Source organism: Acanthopagrus latus, chromosome 9, assembly GCF_904848185.1.
Source record: "Acanthopagrus latus isolate v.2019 chromosome 9, fAcaLat1.1, whole genome shotgun sequence".
NCBI classification, from domain to species: Eukaryota; Metazoa; Chordata; class Actinopteri; order Spariformes; family Sparidae; genus Acanthopagrus; species Acanthopagrus latus.
In genome coordinates this window covers 13,449,596-13,470,022 of record NC_051047.1, presented here as the reverse complement: position 1 = coordinate 13,470,022, position 20,427 = coordinate 13,449,596, and the positions used below count along the sequence as shown (strand labels likewise).

Genomic DNA, 20,427 nt, shown 5'->3' with positions numbered 1-20,427 from the left:
TATTGACATGAATCGAAATCAGTGGCTGCCTGGAATGGAGGATATTTAAACTGTATAAGTCATATAAGTATATACATGTAAATCTATCATTTAAATTATATAAAACCACCACAAGACAGAGTAGACTTTTTGCTGGTTGATGGACATTTTCATTTATTTACTGGCCTTCAAACGCATAACAATGAAGCTAATTTTGACCCAAAGTCAGCTATAAAAGTGTTTGTTTAGCTGGCTGTCACATCCAGGTACGGAAACATCCGTAAACAGGATATCCTTGTTTCTCCTTGAAGAAAAAGCTGCAGGGGTAAAGACACACTGGAGAGCCTACAGGTGTCTTGTCTTCCCCTTAAAATGCGTCTCTTTCTTTCCCTCCGTAACTCCTCAAATCCTCCGTGACCCAGAAACTGGAGTTAGCGCTTCCACCTAGCCCGGTGTCCCAATGCTGTCGGAGACAAAAACAGCTCCAAGGTCTCCTGAAGGAAATGCAAGAAAAGCCTGCAGGTAGAAATGGCGTGCCCATTAGTTCATTTCCCCTACTTTAAAGGGACTCTGTGGAACCTCTGTGTTGTGGTAGTTGCTAATGTTTGCTGACACCTTTTCTAAACGTTTGCCACAGTTTCTCTCTGCTGGCGGAGTGGAGAGAGTCACGTCCTTTGGACTGTCGCTGGAGAGCCGGCCCGAGTGCTTTAGGGAGAAACACACGTCCGGCGCCACTAAAGGTAGGATATGTAAGATTTTGAAAACATTCAAAGATATGAAGAAATAAGAAAAGACATTATGTAAAGGCATCTTTGTATTTTAATGCAGAGATAACTACTAAAGTTAACATGCTAACCAGCATGTCTTTTGTTTTAATGCCACCTTGAGACCAAAGCCTGGACCGCTGCACACTGCACAGGTTACTGAGCTAACTAGCTAACAGCAGCTTCAGTTAGCAGCAGTTTGTGGTTACTCTGGTATATGATATGATGCCCCCTTTTTGTTTTGAGTATGAGTTAAAGTGATGGCCCGCTCTCACATATTTTACCTTTTAAACAACTTGAACAAATCTTCCTTGGGCTTACTCCTCAAACTACTATGTCATGCTCCTAAACACAAGTACAGATTAACTGCTAACTGCTGCTACCTGTAGCTGCCCTTAGGAATTTTGCTCAGTTAGCTGTCCAGCTAGTGGTCCTATTGGTTTACTCTGGCTAGCCTGGGCCCAAGGACCCTGGAAAGCCTTGGTGTTGTTTAGAGTGCTAGCACAGGAGCTATGGACCACTGAGAGAGGGAGTTTTTTTTTTCCAAGGCCCATGATGAGAGAACCCATTTTCTATGCTAGAAAAAAAACAGTGTAGACCAGCACCAAAACCCAGCATAAGCTGGTCTTGCTAGTGACTGTTCACCAGCATATGTTGTGTTTTGGTGCTAGTCTGTGCAGGATTTTCCAGCAGGGCAGCAGTGAATACTGTCAGTGAGTGGACTGAGACTGGATTGAGCACCAGAGCCGGGCTCAGCAGAATGTAGTCAGACTGGGACCAAATACAGCCTCTGAGAAAGACGGACAACAGTTTGACAGCATGGAAAGTACCGAGGTGAATTAGGCTACAGCAACTAAATTGTCATGAGACACAACAGGCCAGGGTTTTCATGGTTAGCATGCCAACATAAGTAGATGTTTTCGCAACTCTATACATAAATGTCTTTTAGATAAAGTCAAAACTGTCTTTTTTACATTCTGTTGATTGTTTTAGTTCATTATTTATTGTTTTAGACTATGTACATTTCTTACATATAACAAGCTTTAATGTGTATTCTTATGTTTGTTGTCTTGAGAAGTAGACACCACCACATCATTCGGAATAACTGACTTTGTACTTGGTTATTAGATTGAAGTTTTAAGTCAAGGCTGGTACATTTACATATAATTAAACAACTGTCCCAATTCTCTTCACTGCTGCCTCATTCCCTCGATTCCTGATGGGAGACAAGTGGCATGAAGGGAGGAAAGAAAATGAGCAGTAGGAAAGACAAATTCAATCAACACTAGTACATCTGTCGGCGTGCGTGGGGGCGCTTGATGATCCCCGTGGGGGAGCTGGAGGAAGCTGTTGGCGAAAAGGGACACTTTAGTTTCACTGTTGCTACTTCTCTGTCATCAGGATGAATGAGAGGAGGATGAATGTTGCGCTGTGCTCACAGTGAGCCAGCAGAGGGCAGTCTCTGTTTAGGAATCTGCACCTTACGTCTGACTCACAATGATGAAACAGTCCCATGGCGCCTATATGATCATGTAAGTCAGATTAATATAAAAGCAAGATGTGCCCCACTGTCTTCAAACAAATGGAAGGAAAACAAGCTTAAAAGGATCAATTGGAAGAAAATGCATTTAACGTTTTGTCAATATCATAATGTTTTCAACAATGCAGTCAATTTGCAGACCTAACAAAAGAAGACAGAGACACATTTGAGGGCAGTGAGCACATTTTAATGTGGGAAGAGTCAATAAATGCCTCTCCTATTCTCCACAGATCTGAAAAACTATAAAAGGGAATTCACATTTGGCCACTTTCATGTCACTGCCACCCCTGCAGCTACTGATTTCACACTTCTGGGTGTGCAGGAATCATGCTTTTGAAGTTGAGATGATTCAGTTTCTCATTTAGCACCATTTTCTTTGGATTCAAATGCAACTCGTTGGATAGCCAAATAAACCTCCTATCCACAAAGCCGATATAGGGAGAAACGGTTAGCTTGACTACCTCTCTCCCTGATGATGTGTCAGCTGTATTATGTTTGCAGGTTTGATGCTAACAAGGGCAAACATGTTTAGGGAATAGGGACTGCCTGCCACAGCGCACTAGTTTTATTAGCGCGCGTGTGTGGAGTAATGGGGATGATTATCTGCTTAGATTGGATCATTATGCCGTTATTATATTCCATTCTGTGTGTAATCTACCAGGAAAGGTGCTAAACACGCTCTTACTTGTTCATGACTCACCGTTGACAAGGCATTTATTGAGTTATTAACTTGTTATAAACAAAAGTGAACAAATAGAGAATAATCATTAGGATTAGACACTATTTTCAAATGTGACCAGTATTTCACCCACTAATGGAGGAGGCTCTGCTAGAGTGAATGCTCTCTCAGTAATCCCTGTCTTATTTGCATTTCAATTCTTTTGCTTTTCTCAGCCTGGAAGCTAATCCAGCGCAGTGTGAATGTAGGCTAAACTTGCATCAACATTTCTTAAGTTATCTCAACATAGAGATACCACTCTGTCTGGCATAATTCCTTTATTTAGTTTTATTGTGTGAAACAGGCAAATCCTAATGTCACGTATTCTTTAAGCATCGGTGCAAGACCCCTGCTTCTGCTTGTCACAGAAAAATCCACTGCACAGGCTCGGATCATTGATTTAGTGAGCCAAACAGGTAGGGATTAACCAGAGACATGCAAATGATCTTCCCTGGAGAGTGCCGACAAATCATCACCAACACATTTCTTATTTTTGTTTTATTCACGAGGTGGTGCTAACTACTGCCAGTTAATGTTGCTCTATCACTCCATCTCAGCGCGACTTCCTTTTCCGACCCCTTCGGTGGCTTTCAATAATGTGTCTGGATCTCTGCCTTTAAGATTCCAAACACACACTCTCTGCTAAACCAACTGCTGCAGGGACACGACTGACAGGGAGTGTTTGCATTCAGTGCCTGTCTGTGCTGCTATTGATAGACCTTTATTAACTTAACCGAGTTCAAGATTTGCTCGCTCCGTTCCCCATTTATTAGAGGATAAACCTTTTCACCTCAAGAACACAGTGGATTTGGCTGGATTTAGATTATTACTGTTGTACTTTTCCCCCCTTATGACATAAAGTGCGTGTTTCAGAAGAATTTCATGCACTATTACTCAAACTTTAGTCTCCCATATAGAGTAATATAGGACTATCTAACCAGGAGCACTTATATTCCATGCAAGCATTAGACATTGCATATCAGTGGGATGCCAAAGATTTCCATTTGTGTACAGATCTCGTTCCCCATGATGGATTTTGTTAATTCAAGCTACCCATAGAAACATTAGCAGTTGGCCCATGAACAGATCCATCATGACCTGAAGGCACATTAAAGAAAGAGGGCTGAACACAAACAACAGTAATAATGATAAAATGCAGTTTGGCAACTCAGTTCAAAAGTTCAACAGAAATAAACATTTGCAGAGAACTAATTAAAGCATATGCTGTTGTAATTAAAAAATCCCCTCGATCGCACTGCAGCCACTATTTTTAGCATGCGTGTGAAAAAAAAAAAGAGAGATGAAGGTATCGGAAGAAAAACAGTTCTGTGTTTTTGATCTTATTAACATTATATGTCCCTGCTCCCTGTGTGAGACAAGTGCAAGATGACACTTGTGCAGAGCAGCATTGTGTTGCGTAACCGTGCGGCTGTCCCTCCTCACTCTCATCAGTTGGTCACACAGATCATTACAGCTCAAAGCAGGATTGATGTGAGGTCACTAAACAGAGTTGAAGTGTACTGCAGAGTCACTGTAATACAGTTCCACATGGCATTTTCAGGGAGGTTACGCTGTTAAAAAAAAAAAAAAAAACCTCCATAATCATATAAGTTTTGGCGGGCGGATCTGAAGGCATTTCAAGGTCAGTTTGGGTTTACTGCATGACAGTGCCACGAGATGTCATTACTACAAATACCATTTCCGGTGCTATTTATGACCGATATTTCAGGAAAATCCCATTTGTGAATCTGTGCACTGTAATTGCTTCTTGTCACTGCAGTTTCAGTGTTCCTGGTGGAGCCTGTCCCGCAGTAGGATTCAAGTTTGCTACCATTGCACAAGGGAATAGATGGATGTACAATTTAGATGTGATGTGAAAGTTGAAGTCAGGCAACTGTGTCTCACATCACCAGTTCTAGTCTACCTCAGGGGAAATAAGTATCTGTACCAACAGGTGGCGTAATGTGGATATACACAACATTGTTATGATACGCTTTTGCTGTCATTGTCACACCACTCTCGCTCTTATAGCCACTTCTAATCAAGAATATGTGTGATTAAAAGTTGCAAATGGAATTGGCAAAGAGGCGGTGGAGGAAAAATAAGAAGAAACAGCGCTAAATGGGTTATGTCATGGATATTATCGTGCATTGATTTGCTCTCCTTAACATCCAATCAGACTGATTACTTTCACCAATGGGCTCCACGATCGATTCTACATGTTGAATTGGCCAAAAAGCCGCCAACAAGGGTCGACAAGGTCTGACTAGTGCCAGCAGTGCAGGATACAGTGCCAAAACTTGAGCCAAGAACACAGTATATCTTTAATCAAACTTAATCTTTTGGAGCAAGCTCTACAAGCTGTTACATTCACACAATATCACTTTATAAAGTTGTCAAAAAAATGATCATTTTTCAAATACAGTAAGTGCAGAGCAGCATCATCATTTTGAGTTGTGTTTCTACTCAAAGACCTGGTGGATATAAGTCCAATGTGCACTCACCCTGTTTTGAACTCTATTTCAGTCTCCACCAACCCCTGAGGGAGATATCTGGATCCTCAGCTGTAAATGTTCACCAGCTTGTTGCGAACTATGTCTGTCTGCTGTTGATGGTGTAGAGCACAGCTGTCTGCTGCCGCTGGAGCCAAGATAAAGTGAGCGCCGACAGTTTTAGGCTGAAACCAAAACAACAAGCTAAAAGATGCTAAAACGCTGCTCCATAGTGCTGAATGGGACTTCTAAGTCAGGTGCTAATTCATTGCTGGATTGTCACTGGGAAAGTTGCTTTATCGATAGCAATTTTTCTATTTTTGATATAAAAATATAAAGATGTGCTTAATATTACACACTAATTAATACAGCTTTAAAGTATAATTTATAATTATTAATTATTAAGTCAGTGAGTAAGTACAGATGGAGGAAAAAGCCTGTGTTCAACCCACAAATTATTGTGACTAACTACACTGCCAAATTGCAAAACAATTGAACAATTAACCAGCACAAAGCAGAAAACACAGGAATCGCTCCTACTCGTAAGCTTTCATTGACAGTTTCTGATGGATGGATGGATGCATGGATTTATTATGTATCTGGATATCAAATGGGTTAATGTATCCTGTTTTAGTTACTAGGAATTAAAAAACTTTCAAGAAGAGCTGAGTCACTGCATTGGAACTTCAGGCTGACACATATCAGTATTCAGGATGCTTACTGTGCAGGATTGGGTGAAGATGAGAAACAGCTGAAATGGACAGACCGGAAGAACAATTTTGGTTTGGATCAATGGCACCCTCATTTTGGACACACTTAGTAGATATCTCAGTGCACCAAATGCACATTTATAAGGATACAGAGGGCGTGCAGGGATTTTAGTTTAATCTGCATGTGTGAGATGTCAATAGCGCGATGTTCACTGAAGTACAGTATTTTCAGGACCTTATTAATTAATGACTAACATTCAAAGTTGAGCTAGGGTGAAAAACTGAGACTTCACTGAGACTTGTAAGAGTCCAGACTATGTGTGTATTGAGAATTGTGAAGATGGAAACGTTCCTAACCCATTATTTTACAGGAATTTGTGTGTCAAAAATTCAGTAACCTGACTGAAAAAATATATAAAAGAGAACTGTAGACTCAAGCTTTGACAGATTTGAAACATTTCAATGGATTTGCATTTTGCTCATCCAGTGTTTAAGTGCAGTTCCACTGTTAATATTAATGTGTTTCAAATATGAATTAGGCTACACTGTTTGAACATGTATTGATAATGCTGTAGGTCCCTGCATGAATCTGTTACCCAGTCTGGTAAAATGATGTGCAGGAGAAACAGAATTATGAAAGATGACAATTATTTACAAGATTCATGATGAAATTCAGGTAATTTCTTGTAAAGAGAAATGAACCATACTGTGTGCTTCACAACTTCTGTTGTCACTCTTCAGATCTGCTAGAATTTTAACTTTGAGCTGTTTCAAACATGATTATTATGATTTTTGGTCCAGCCTTCCTGTTTAAAGGTGCACTCTGTGGTTTTTTTAATCAGAAGAGAAAGATCTTCATTGACTGATTCAAACAAACTAAATAAACAAATTGTCTTTGTTTTCATGACTGAATGAATTGGATAAACAAAACTGACCCTATTGGACAGCGCACTTTCATACTGTTTACCCTGAATGTGTTCGGCGGACCCTGCCACCTGTCTAGTATCAAACAGGGACCTTAATTATTTAGTTTTTCTACTTATTTAGCAATTTTTAGCAATTACCTGAATATCATCATGAATATTTAGAGTTTGAATTTCAAAACTACATATTGCCCCTTTAATGTAGTTGATTCTGTTCTGTCAAACTGCTGCATGCAATGCAATGCTCAAACTATTTCTCCAGCTATTTACCACCACCACAAACAATACAGATAGATGTAAAACAAATACGCAGCATGCCAAAGAAATCTTCACATTTCATATCCAATGGCTCAAGGAATTTCTCAAGCTTTAAGGTTGATTTATTAGTCTTTTTACAATGTCCTTTACACTATACGAGGAGGATCAATACACAACAACACAAAACAATACTATGGAGTGGAGTGTGGATTGGATAGAGTCTGGGGAAAGCTTCTCCTTTCTGAAGGTATGGCAGCGGATACTACTGTATCTTTTGCCAGACAGCAGCAGGGTGAGCAGACTGTGGATGGGGTGGGTGTTGTCTTTAGCATCCTTTGGGCTCTGTGCAGACACCTCACCTCATTGTTATCGCTGATGCTTCTTAGATCGGTGCCAATGATGTTGTGGACGGTTTTAATCGCCCGCTACAGAGACCTCATGTCCTTGACCGTGCATGAGCCACACCAGTTTGGGATGTTTCCAGTCAGGGTGCTTTCTGTTGCTCGTCTGTAAAAGCGGAAAGTAGTTTATCTCTGAAATTTAGCCGTCTTAAGTTTTCTTAGAAAGAAGAGACTTTTCTGTATTTTCTGCTTTTTATTTCTTTTTTTTTTAACCCAGCTATTTATTCCTAATAACTCTCCAGTGATGACTACCCTGTACTGAAATACAAATCATAATGAAGCGCCCACATTATGAAAACGAAACACCGAAAGACTCTTCTCATCATGTTTATCCTGCCTGCTCGAACACTACGAGCTCATCACACAAGCAGACATTTAGCCTCCAGGTGAATATCAATATGTGGCGATTTATAATGTTGGCAGTTTAAATTAGACTTTAGGACATGCGTTTCCTCTGCATGACAAATTCATGGTTTATTTATGTTATGTATGAGTGTAATTCGTAGTCATAAATAGAGGTATAAATACCACAAAGGGGTGATGCAGCAGTTGCAGCATCAGGAGCCGGAGCAAACATCCAACCATGGAGGTTTGATTCTACATGCCTCTGATGTAAAACCGGTGTCTCTGTTATTCTACGTAATCAGCTGCGGCTTTTTTTGGGTCTCAAAGTTGTGTTTACCGCGAGAACGGAATTACAAAATAGTGCGGGAGCATAATCAGAATTTGTCTCATGAAAATTAAGACGCACATAATGCTTTAATGGTGTAGCTTGGAGTGATGCGCAGCCAAGCCCTGAGCATGAATTAAGCCTGTCCACATCAATTGCTTTTAAGTGCGCCGAGCCCATCTTCTGCTTAATGGGAATTCATATTTTAGTCTGTAATTAGACTCCGGTACGCCTAGTAGACAGATTTAAAGTGATGTGTTAACGATTCCGTAATGATTAATCGCGTTATCTCGATCACTCGGAGATCAGGTATTGAGATGTGGAAGAGCAGCACATACTGAGGCAGACACACAAGCGACACACTAGTCGGGGGGAAAAAAAATAAAAACCAAGAGCTGTTTGTAAATGAGTTCTGCCCGTATTATATCATCATGAGGCATGCCGGGGAAGACAGTGGATGAAAGAGCTGGAGAAATTTAAAATCTTTCCAATGTTCCGACTTCCCATTTATAAATAATAGATGACTTTTACAGTACATTCACATTGCCTTGACATTGCAAAACATTGTGCTCCACTGCACGATATTGTCGAACATTTCCATTTCACGACCGTGGAGGAAGGAGGAGAGAAGAAGATGGAAAAAGGGATGGTGTGATATGCTCACTTAAAAACAGGAATTCTGCTATCTGATTCATACCCGGCTCATGACAAATAATGAGTAATGGCCAGTCCAACAAAAAGTGGTGTGCAAGGAAGGTCTTTTTTTTCTGTGCGACAGTAGGTGCCAAAGTGCTCCAATCACACTCAAAGGGACATTTAAGATGGGTGCTCAGTTAGCAAAAGGCCGAGGAGGGCGGTAAATAAGAGGGTCTAGCAAAAGGGAAAGGACAAATGTCAGGCCACGGCAACAAAAACACTGCAAGGAAGCTTCACATTCAAAGGAGAGATTTATAAATAGGAGCTATTTTAAGTTGCCCGGAAATGTCAAGTTCTGTTAGAAACCGCAGTTCTTGCATTTCAGGGTCATATTCTTTCACATTCCCAGAAATAACAAACCATAATCAATGACACTCTGTGGGAAGAAGGACATTTTTTTTTCATTGTCTTTCTTCCTCACTGCGCTGCCAACGCAGGTTTCCACAGCTCGTCAAAACCACATATTTAATGGATTCGACTGAATGCAAACCCAGAGTGGTTGACCTCATTCGTGAGGATTGACGCATTACGGGACCTTCTGATCAGAAAGAGTTTTTAATAATTTCTGCCTGCGTGGCTTAATGCTTATCAACGCATCCCGCTGCTGATTAGGTTGCATTCCTGCTTTAATCCGGACAACTTAATTATACAGGAGATGTCAGACTTCCAAGGACGCTCTTATTCGGAGTGTGGTAATTCCAAGAGTGAATATTTGATGTTGTCGTCCTCCTGTGCCATAGAAAATCAGTCTCCTCCTTGGAGGGACAGAGGGGCGTGCATGCAGAGTGAATGTGATTTATTCATACATGGATGGAAGGAAAATCCCATGTTCAAAGATTGATATTTTGAACCTAACCTATATATTCTGTACTATCCTGTGAGGAATGTCTCTCTCATCGTGCGAACCAGTTTTAGAATTAGAGCGCTGTTCACTGTAGCGTCTGTAAATAAGAGTCCGTAAACAAAACCTGCTGCTGCCATCTGCAATCATCCCAGCAGGTGCTGTTGCTCTACGACGAGGTCTCAGGTTGATTAATGTAGTTAATATGCTCCTGTCCTAATAATAAAATTGTAGTGTGAGACCATACAAGAAGTGGTATAAGTTGCTATAGCAACCAACATTTTTCCCTTGCCTGACTGTTTTTCCTGTGAGTGGATGTTGCTTTGATCTAGTAGCCGGTGGCTAGGTGAGGAGTTTAACTGTGTTATAACCAGTGGGAGAATTCTCCCCGTGGGCAGAAGAAGCCATCAAGATGGCAATCAGCACTCAGATTAAAGGAGAGTAAGTCTGTTGTAATCTGCTCGTATGAGTTTATCATCTCCCCGCGATCGATTGCCTTTCTTTGAAAGAGCTTCAGTATTTCATTGCGTGACATTTCTGAAAGGACACACACACACACACACACACACACACACACACACACATAAAGGAGATCTGTCTTTCGGCTTCTCAAACATGTTTTTCCATTTTTTTTTTTTGCGCAGGATTGCCGCGTTGATTTTTGAGCATTAAAAGATGCTATAAATATGCATGTAAACCTCCACACAAACTCAGGTATTTTCAAATATGCAGGATATGCGATGAATTATTAACAGACATTGTGAAATCTAAAATAGTGCCTTTGAATAATTCATTTTTACATTCTTATGTGTTTCCTATTGTAAAATACTATGGAGATTGATTTGCCATCTCACATTGTTAAAGAATTTTTCTTTAATTTCAACGGCAACGCGATTACCTTTTAATTAGAGCACAGGGGAGCCGGATAATGTGTCTCACTGAGCTCAGCTGCAGCAGGTGACTTCAGGGTTACAAAGCAGACACTAATATCTTTTTGTTATGCTTTCCAGAAGGGACTATCCCTTCGTTTACACCTGAATGTGTCGCCACAAGAGTGTACTGTACTTTCAAGGAGCCTCGCAGAGCATCGCGTCTGTGCCTGTGGTGGCAGGCTCACATTCTTCTGTGACAATAAACAAAAAGACGGACCTGTAACCAGACTGCCTTTCGGTACTTACAAGAACATCTACCCCCTTCCCTGTATTGTACACACAGTCAACAAGCCCGCTCTCTTCGGGTCTCACTTAAAAAAAGAACTTCATTTGATCTTTTAATTAAGGCCATCACAGCCACAAAGGGGATTTTCTTTTCTTCTCTTAGTCACCAGGGCTGAACATCGTTAAGTGATCTGTGTGGAGTGAGTCAGGCCTGCAGTCACCTGGGTTGGTGTCGCTGATGCTGCAGTGGCGTATCCAGCTGTGTTCAAGACTCATCAGGGAATGACAGTGTTCTCTTTAGATGTGTGCTGCACCGTTTTAGTGCTATCCTCAGCTTTGTGACATTCCTTTTGCGTTTGAACACAGTCCTCTTTTTGCTTGCTCCCTGTTTGGTTTCTGCGGACTCAAATTAATGCCAGCATATTTAATTTTAAGTTTGTTTTTTAATTAGATGTGTCATTGAAAAATTATCTGAAAGCATTTGTGGTGCTGTGCTTTAGAATGACAATGACAGGATTTATTTTTGATCACATGTAACAACAGGCTAGCGTTAAGAATTAATTAGATTTTTTTCGAGGAGTGCATAATAGAACGAAGTCCCTGCTGTGGGGATGTACTTGGACTGTGTTTGAGCTAGATTATTCTAGCATGGCAACACGATGGCAAAGCGAACATGGTGACGTTTCTCAGATAATGACAATTCATCCTGAGGGGAGCACGAATGTCTGTACCAAATGTAACAGCAATCTATCCAGTAGCTGTCAACACCTAAAATCTCAAACACATCAGACTTATGGTGGTGCTAGAGGAAAGGTCAAATGATCAACAAAATAATTTGGATTCATAATCAGAGTCAATCTTGAACAAGTTCTTTTGTGCAAATCCATCCATCCAAGAACTTCAGCCCACTCCCTCATCAGGACCACGTACCATGTGGAATGGGCTCCTGGAACAAACAGGCCATAGCCGGGCAAGATGTCAGCCAAGACCGAACCAAATAAACAGGATCTGGGTCAGATCCAGCCGACCAGAATAGAATGAGCTGTGGCCCAGATCTGGTTTATTTGGTTCGCTCTTGGCTGACATCTTGCCATGCCATGGCCTGCTTGGGGCATGGCCAGGAACTCCAGGAGCTGCAGGAATGCTCCATTTCCATCATTGCAAGCTGTATGTGGGCAAGCTGAGACAGGACCCTTTCCTCATCCTTACCAAGTGGTAATTTGCAATATACGGAAATGTTAAGTTTCCCTGCTGAAACATAAAATACCCAAGTTATTTCTGGCGACTGGTTTTGAATGTGTACAGATCCCACAGATTGCAACTCGAACCCCAAAAAAGCTTAAATTTGCTTTAAAAAAGTTTTAACTGAAATGTTTATTCTGGCAATTTGGCTTGATTGATTATGAGGGGAAGTCAGACACAGGAGCAGTATAGAGCATCGGTCAGTTGACAAAAATAAAAACCTCCTGAGCAGGCTCGACAACACAACAAAGTTAGAATAACAACAATAAAAACAATTTAACAATTTAATTTAAATTTATGCAAAACGAGGAAATAAACAAGTAAGCAAATCAACAATATCAGGCGGCCATGTTTATGTCATGAGGCTGCTTAGAGGTTGGAACCTGTCATACACACAGGGTCGTAGAGACGTGCCTGGTGGAATCAAGTGGTAAGAAATGGTTCAGGTTTGGCCTCATACAGTTGCACGATAAAGTACTTCTAAGGGACTCGGTGGATATAGAAGCAGCTATTTGTATTTGTTTTGTTATGTTTTGATTTTTTGGCGACATCTCGACAAACTATTTAAAGGCACACACTTTTTGTTTTTGCAAAACTGCAACAATCCTCGTCAAAGACAATTGTGACGTCTCTTAAGTGGTTGGCTGGACAAATTTGACATGTCTTTTGGGAAATCTGGGGAGTGTTGGCAGTCAACCGACAATGGCCTGTCAATTATCCAGTCAGGAGTGAACAACTGAAGTAGCGTCTTACATAAATTGCTATGAGCTTCATCAGCATTGCCGCTGCTGACACATACTGGCAGCGGCTCTCCTCAGTCTTTTTTGGCTTGTTAGGAGCTGTGTAGCTACGATACTTAACACGGGGAGGAACTTGAAAGAACTGTTTTGATGCGCTCGCCACCAGCCCCGCAGTACACAGCCTTCAGCAAATAATGCATCCCAGTGTGGTTAATGAGGAGAGATATGAATGGTCAAATGCAGTTAACGCTGAGGCATTGAGTTACCACTCTTTGAAGTGCTGAGTTTTGAATATTAATGATATTCATGACCTATTTGCTACTTCACTTTATGTAAATTCCTGATGGCCTTGTTGCCCTGATGCATTCACAGAGGATATGAAGATGCTGTTGGCATAACAACAATATAATTAATAGGGGGGAGTGTATGCATAAACTTCTTAACAAGAACCCAAGGATTTTAACATTCACACTGTACTGCACAGTTCTTTTGGGGCGGCCGAGCAATTTCGAAAACGAACACCAAAGTCGGGATCTCATTAGATTATAAGGGATAAAACTCTGAGTGAAGACATTTGTTTGACAGCTTGTATATGGCGCTGCTCCCTAGGGTTGGGAAGATGGTTACCCAACACCCCCACCTTGCCATCTGTCTGGAATCCATTGTAGCTTGTTGTAAATCCCACAAGGATAGTCACAGCGAAGGGAGACAGAAACACGGCAAAGTGCTTTTAGGAACCTCAGCACGCCGTCGCCCTGTCACGAGAGTCGAGTATGATATGAGAGTGTTGCTCTGCCTTGAACAGTTCACTGCATGAAAAGTTATCTTACGGTTTAAATATAATAGTGTTTGAGTTGCCACCGATTGAATGGAGAAGGGAATTTTCTTTTTAGAGTGTGCAGACGCCGCTGTGTACATAAAAATATCTCCCTCTGAGCATCTCGAGATGCACAGGTGTTTTATACATAAAACGGGACGAACAATGAAATTTAAATTTACAGTGCTGCTATTGTAGACGAGCGACTCTATATTTACTTGCAAAGAAGTGCGTGTTTTAAGGAACGCTGGCCAAAGGCAACACAGGGAGAGATGAGACAAACACGGGGAAAGGAAAAATAACTAGAAGGTATTCGCTGTTTTCTATGATTTTAAACAAGAACACTGATTTAAGTGGACAGCAGCCTGTGTCAGGCATGGCACAGGGTTTTTGATGCATTTTTATAAACCAGCTGTGAAGTTACTGAGCCAGATGCCAAAAGCATGTGTGCATTGCAAAAAAAGAAAGAAGAAAAGGGAGGGGGGGTGAAGCTGTAATACAAGAAATAAACAGCGAATGTGCGGAGAAAATGACTTTGCCACTGAAATGCCCAGTAGATCATTCTATTTTACAAGACATCCTAAGTACATCGGTTCAGTCCAGATGTACGCACATGTGCTCTGATAAGTGTTCACAGGCTTGAAACAAATGGAAAATTGCTGGTTCTTAGATCAAATTACTCGACAGAGCACAGTTGTAAGTGAAATACGCTGCAAAGATCTTTTTTGCATCCTTGAATTTCAGCACACTGAAAGAATTAAAGCCAAGAAACCCCAGTATAAATAGACAAATAATTTGAATGTACAGTCTGTATTACCTGCCACCAGGGTTACTCTCAATAAAAACAAGACATTAACAAACAAAAGACATAAGCAGTGTGGAATCATGGGAGTCTTAACTGTTTACCAACAACCACTGCAAACGAAAGTATCTCTGACGTGACTGGGGCAGACATATTCACAGACGAGGGAATGACGTTTATTCTCTTCAGCTGACTTCCTTCCTTCCCTCCTCTCTTACATCCTGACTCTCCCGGAAGTTATATTGACATGCGACCAATTGAAACGCACAGTTGCGCTACAATTAAACTTACAGATTTCTTGCTTTAGCATTATTGGAATGATGTTGGCCAGTACACAACTCAATCAAATAAACAACAAATGTCTGGTCGTTGATTAGACATTTTAATGCAGAAATGTGGTGTATTATATCTTAATCTTGGAAAATTTCTCAGAGGCCCGCTTGATACACCTCAACTGCAGCAGGTCATTTAATGCTCCTGTGGTGCACTGCAGGCATCAGACCTGACAGACCAGCACCACAGAATCAGCAGTATGTATACGTTGTACTCATGTTCCCGTGCACTGACCTCAGTCTGTGTAGTCTCTCTTCTTGCTGCCACCTCGTACTCATGTCAGGTAACTATTAGGTTTACCTGAGGTTAGTATCAAAAGAGCTGAATTTGGTCATTACTGATGAGAGATTTGAACTTTGAAACAGTAGGTGTACTTCAAAACGTGTGCGTAAGAAAGCTAAATCGCTTTTTCCTTTTCATTCTTTTGTCAATAAGTTAATTTCCTGTTTGAGGCTTGAAAGACGTATTCATAATCAGTTTAAGACTACGCCATGAATTCAGAGATGGAAATTAGTACATGACGCTTAAAATGAGGTTATTAATCTCATGCTTCCAAATCAAACTTTGCACACTCTCATTTTGTTATGCAGCCCTGTTTTGGAAAATGACAAATACATCACCCTGGACCTTCACTCAAAGCACAGAACTTCATGCAGTGTGGTGTTGAGGGTCACTGTAGCTGTCTCCTGTCACCTTAAGGGTCTGTTCTACTGCAGTGTCCTTGAGCAACCCTTATCTGCTCGGTAGGTGTCGTATCACTCATCTGACAGTGTGCCAGGATGAAAATATTGCATTTCCAACAGCGAGTCCTCTTTTCACTCACAGTGCCTGCATGAGTTTTGTGGTTTAGGAATATACTGGGCATGAATAAATACTGAGGTGAGGAAAAACAAAGAGGACATGAGAAGTGAATTCAGTATCTCAAGGCAAAATGGCTCAACACTCGCAAACTATTTCACTTTCGTATAATGAAATGAAAGCCCTTGGTGCTGGCTGATATTTTCTCCATTGTTCTTTAAGTCCATTGAGAGGGTCATGAAGTGGGTCATGAAGTATATGTGCTGCAGATTGAGTCTTTATCAGTTTAGAAATAAAATTAGTCATTGCAGAATATCGTTACATTACATCTTGTGTCTTCGCGGTCATGGCCTCCACTGACCATGAATATAAGGTTTAATCCTCGACGTTTGCACTTATAGATTCAATGTTAGCCCATTATAGGGAGGGCAGAGCTGCTGTATCATTACATGAGCTCATTTAGGTCATGCAGTAAAATCTCTGTCACTATTAGTGTGCCCCTCAAAGAAATACTCAATGGGAAATATGTTGAGGGCGAATAATTATTCCATTTAGTCACTCTGACTATGGAAAGGTTTAATCAGATTGAAGCGCTTCGTGTCAGAACAAACTGAACGTTTGAACAAAGGCGGGCGGTTAGCCGCCTTCCTCAAGCTGTCAGTTTGCTTTTAGGAGATTGTCAGGAAGGAGAAGAAGGAAATGTGCAACAGAGCAGCAGCGGCTGCGTTTAAATCCAGGCGGCAACAGTACATGGGCAGTCTGTAATAGTGCGCTCACACATCACAGCACTTAAAAAGCTCAAAAGCTTCATAGCCAAGTCGGATTTATCTCAATGTGAGGGAGTTTGGTACAGAAAAGGTTGTATAAAATAATATCGGACACAACTATGAATTGTTTTAGCTCCGAAAATAAAAACACAGTTTGACTGCATCAATAGTAATCCACAGTAAATGTATAATCTCGCCTGCAGTTCTGTTTCAACGGTCAGTTGCCTTTGCTCCGGCCCTTTTCCCTCTGATCTTGAGTAAACCGTTATTGTTCAGACAGCGCTGCTTTTTTACATTGCGAGATTTGTGTCTCTCCCGTCTCTCAGCTGAACGAGGGAACACAAACAGGGCCCTTTCAGGTCACATCTTTTTCAAATCAGGAGGAGACAGGGCTGTAGTGGATCACGCTGGTGCGCCGCATTTATAAATAAATACACCAGGAGGGGAGACAAAAAAAAAAAAAAAGAAAAGAAAAGAAAAACAGATTGAATGTTTCAATTTTAAAGACGCATTTTCACAACATGTTCCCAAACGTAGTCCGCTGTCCACCGAGGCATTTCTGTTGTCTCTATAAATTACAGGCCAAAGCATGTCAGTCTGTTGTAGCAGTTTTAGTGACACTTCGGGCCAAGATACAGAGGAGGACGTGCCCTTGTTGTGCTGAAGAGCCACGAGGAAAAAATGGGGCCGGATAAAAAGAGGGTGGATTTCGGGCACGGGCAGAGGTTAATGCGAGATGAGCGGCTCCGAGCTGCACAGTCTGCTTGTGACTGAAGGAGGGGAGACATGATACACAGAGTGGCTAATATTCCGATTTGGGGAGTCATTCATTTGCGTGAATACAGGCAGGAAATCTCAAGAGATTGATATTACGCACCCAGCCAGCATTTCTGACATTGTAGTACGGAGCGTTCGAGAGCTCTGAAAGCCTCTTATAAACATCAGTTCACTGTATGCACAACACAACATTTTTATTTTGCCTTTTTTTTTTTGCCAAAGCTTTTCTTTTTCCCCAGTGCGAAAATATCATTCTCATGTTTAGTGTAGAGGACTGTAAATGGGAGGATGAAGAAGGATTTTGTCACTTTTTTCAGGTTGGCAGTCATAAGCCTGGATAAGCCCTCATAAATATTAGTATGTCTCATGCATACTGTTACAGTTGTTGCAAATATAGTGGCAAAGTTTAGCGCATCCTAAATCCAAATCCCCCCTCACCCCCCCTCTCTGAGTGTGCAAATACCACTCCAACCCAGCAGCAATTTTTTCTCTTCAAATCAACCTAAAACAATGGGCAGCGCCATGACAAACAGCATATACTAGCGCGCCGGACACAGATAAATGACAGTTTATGTTCAGGATGTAGCGCATCAATTATAACTGAGGCCCTTTGCTTCGCCGGCGAGCTGCGTGGAGACTTACAGAAACCGGGAAAAAAAAAAAAATGTTGGAAGACGAAGAAGAGAGAGGATAAAGGTCTTGCTACATTGCTTGGCTGAAGTCCTCGAGGCAAGCATGAACACACTCAGTCAATAATTTATGCAGCCAGACACACACACACACACACACATACATTCAGACACACACACATAGAGAGAGAGAGAGAGAGAGAGAGAGAGAGAGAGAGAGAGAACAGAGCCTTGCTGCACAGGCAAGCAGAGGACTGAAAAAGCTTCAGGGACAGACTAACTGAAGACTAACAACTGGAAGCCATACATATGTCGCCAGATGTGAGATTGTATTCTGTTCTCCACTTAGAAGGAAAGAGAAGTGAACGGTGTTTGACTCAGTGATGATTCTGCTGCCTTGGCTTGCCTGATGTAAGCAGATAGTAGAGGTTTTCCCTTTGGTGAGTGCTTACAGTCATATGCTGTCTTCACACTGCCTGACACATCTCTTCAAGCTTACATAATGCAGATCTGCCCTAATTTCCGTCTACCGCGCAAAATTGGGGTCTTCAAGCGGCTAAGCAACATAACACCATCAATCTGACAAACAGATGAGTCAAAGATGATCCACAGTGGTTAATTGTCTTATTAGAATTGACACTTCGCAGACACAGAGCCTGTGTTCATCAGTCACGCCTGAGTGCAACGCGGGGCGATTGTTATAGTTTTCCTTGCAAGTCGTCCTTAGTTTTTCCATGCGCAATGTGAACAATTAAGAGATGAGCAGCATACATTAATACAGCAGTGGAAAGTAAATTTGCTCGAGTACTTAATGTGTAACTCTGCTTATTTTAGACATTTAAGTGTGTTATCAGGTCTTGGGGAGTATGACTCCATATGTGAGAAAATTAGACTAAGCCGAGGAAGAGGAAGCGGCATGTAATTTGATGAATTGCGTCCAGTGACGTCACTCAGGGGCTGAGTTGCATTCTGGATAATGTAGGTGCCGGGTTTTGAAAAAAAGGAAGAGGCCTGCATGGAATATCAGAGCCAGTGCTCATTTGTTTTTAAACTGTCCACTGTCCTGGTGCCTACACAACCCACAATGCAACTTAGCTAGTGAGTGACATCACTGGAGAAATTTACCAGATTACATGCAGCTTCCTCTGGAGCTACAAAAGGCTTTGGTCCACTTATTTTTTCATATGAGCTGTAGTGCTCCCCAAGACCTGTAAACACACTTTAATGTTTAAAATTGGAGGAGATACCCTTAAAGGAAAATTACGTACAACATGTACTTTCCTCTCCAATTTATGCCACTTCATGCTCTATTATATGTGACAGTTACAAGATACTTTTAACATTAAGATGTTACATCAGAAATCACCAGAGTAAACCAGTGGTTTCCAACCTTGTGAGCCTTTGACCTTTTTGGGGTTTTTTTTAAAGCAGTGTGCAGCAGCATATCAGATGACTTTTTAGCAGCTTCACCAGATTGATTTCACCTTTAAACTTTACATATTCTGATAATTTCATCTGAATAACAGTTTGAGGCCCAAAGATATGTAAAATCTCATAGAGCACATCCCAATTTTGTACACAGAACATAGTTTTTTCTTCTGTCTTGTCCCATTACTCGTATCGTGACCCTTTTAGATGTATCTCGCGTCCCTTTGGAGGCAGCCAAACCCGAGGCTGGACTAAGCTTGTTGTCACTGGTGGACTCAGGGGACAAAAAGTGGTGAAGTGCCTCTTTGGGTGCCCTTTCAGTGCCCTTTTTGCATGCTGGTGCCTTGCCACATACAGCTGGTGCCCTTTTAATTTGTTTCGCCCCAGCCCCTCTATCACCCTGAGCCCGTCCCTGCTAGATGTTTTTAAAGAAGTTCCAACTAGCTCCACTTGAGCAGCTACGACAGTACAACAATCATCATCATTTCAAAATTTGATGCATCATTAACGGTCTTATAATGTCATCAGTCCCAGTACTTTTACTTTTATAGCCTAAAAACATTTTGCTTGACAACACTTTTGTTACTTGTGACAAACTTTTGAATGCACAGCTGCTTTATTTGCAGCAGTTTTCGTCACTGTGGTATTGCTACTTTTACTTTAATGTGGAATATCTGAGTATTTCCTCCACCGCTGCAGTAATCACACAAATGTCAGAAAGCTGAGTTACAAATTAGCCTTCAGTCTGTGTCAGCGTTGTACCTCTCGCTCCAGAATTGTTTTTCTCTGTCAGGTAATTGGATGTTTCCATGGATACTGGGCTGTCTGCTAAGAATAAAGTTCCTCTAGCTAGCATGTTCATGCAGATTTGATAATATTTCACAGTTACAGTGAGGTCGGGTGTCCTCATCCCAGCTTTATGCACATTACATCTGACACAACAAA

At 41.3% G+C, this 20,427-nt stretch overlaps 1 long non-coding RNA gene across 1 annotated transcript in view; it reads left to right on the top strand.

The window, feature by feature from the left end:
* Positions 1-172: 172 nt before the first annotated feature.
* Positions 173-20,427, top strand: part of LOC119026074 — a 33,697-nt gene continuing 13,442 nt past the window's right edge. The window contains exons 1-2 of the long non-coding RNA XR_005077030.1: positions 173-501; positions 617-719. This is a non-coding gene — a long non-coding RNA (uncharacterized LOC119026074). The remainder of the gene's footprint in view (positions 502-616; positions 720-20,427) is intronic.